Source organism: Nematolebias whitei, chromosome 16, assembly GCF_014905685.2.
Source record: "Nematolebias whitei isolate Nwh7 chromosome 16, NemWhi1, whole genome shotgun sequence".
NCBI classification, from domain to species: Eukaryota; Metazoa; Chordata; class Actinopteri; order Cyprinodontiformes; family Rivulidae; genus Nematolebias; species Nematolebias whitei.
The window spans coordinates 11261528-11263221 of NC_056513.1; positions in this window are offsets into that span (position 1 = coordinate 11261528).

The following is a 1694-nucleotide window of genomic DNA, read 5'->3' on the forward strand; positions in this document are numbered from 1 at the left end:
ATCCATCCATCCAGCCAGCCATCTATCCATCCAGCCAGCCATCTATCCATCCAGCCAGCCAGCCAGTCATCCATCCATCATCCATCCATCCATCTATCCATCCATCCAGCCAGCCAGCCATCTATCCATCCATCCATCCAACCAGCCAGCCAGCCAGCTATCTATCCAACCAGCAGCTATAAATCTATAGACTGTCTGTACCTTTCCTGTCCTCTCAAACAGACGGTCGTAGCGAATGGCTGCTCATCCTGAATCTGATTCTGGTTCTTCTGGCGGTGTCTTCTTGTTTAAACTGAATCATTTCTTTCCACTGTCACCAGTGTGCTGCTCAGCGTGGAAGATTGCAACAAACTGATGTTTCGACACAATCTGCTGGCTTTTATGAATAAATAACTTTACTAATTGCCAGTTTATAAAGTATGTGAGTGCTCTTGTACAGTATCTTGAGGTGATTTTGTTGTGAATTAAAACTATATAAAAAAACTGAACTTTAATGGATTATATGTAAATGAATGACGCTTATTGAATTTACTCAAATGGGCATGAGGAATAAAGTAACAGAGGAAGCTGTGAGACAGGTTTAAGATAGATCCCTTAAAACTGAGACGCCCATCTACATAACACCCTCCACACACACTGCCCGTGTGTTTGTTGGGTTGTAGCTCGAGAAGATGATAACACACGCGTCTTGCAGACTGTCGACATGCAAGCAGGCCACTCTGCAGGAACCCAACCCATGTAAGCAACACCCAAAACATCCCAACCCAGCCTGGCAACAACCCAGCTCCCCCCTCCTGGCATCCTCGCTAATTCAGGATGCACTTAACCCACTGAGAGAGTGTGTGAGACATGGAAACAGTTTGTGCTGCAGTATGCAGGAGGCACAGCTGAGCGGTCAGCAGGAGTCCAGGGAATGGCTGAGCTCAGGGAAAATGCACTTGCAGGCTTCCACTGACACACTGAGCAGCACCGCTGGCATTTTCGAACGCACTGGTCAGGGTGGGGTCAGTTGTTTTACATGCTGGACCAATATTTTAAGCTGTGTCGGGTTTCTAAATGAGGTGAAAGAGGATTTGACATTTAAAGAGACAACTGTGTTTCATCAAGTTCCCATGTGCTGTATTCACCTAAAACACATAAAGCTAACTCTTTTTTTTAACATTCAATGTTTTTAAGTCCAAGGAATCCAAGAATTTTTCTCTAAGTTTTACTGTGCTTAATGAAACTAGAGAAACTGCATTTCCTGCGAAAATGCAGCCTGAAGGCTCATTGCTGAAGAATATGAAGAAAACAGCTGAAATTAGCTAAAACATGCTGAAATGTAACTGAAATTGAAGAACAAGCCTAAGTTAGCAGAAGAAAGCAGAAAGAACACGTATTTGCCAAAAGAAGCAGAAATGAGCATAAAAAAGTGGAGATTATCTGGAAAAAAGCTGAAATTGACAACAACAAAAAAAAACCTGCTGAAAAGTAACTAAAAAAAAAGGCAGAAAGAAGCTTAAATTACAAGAAGGAAGTGGAGAGAGCACGTTTTTGCCGAATTAAGCTAAAAAATGTTTAAATGAGCGCAAACGTGGAATTAGCTGAAAAAGCTCAAATTAGCACAGGTCAGCGTCAGAGAGATTTATTTGTCATTCACATCCCCTGGTGTGCATGAGGCGGAACAAAATTATGTACACAGGGTCCCAGTTACA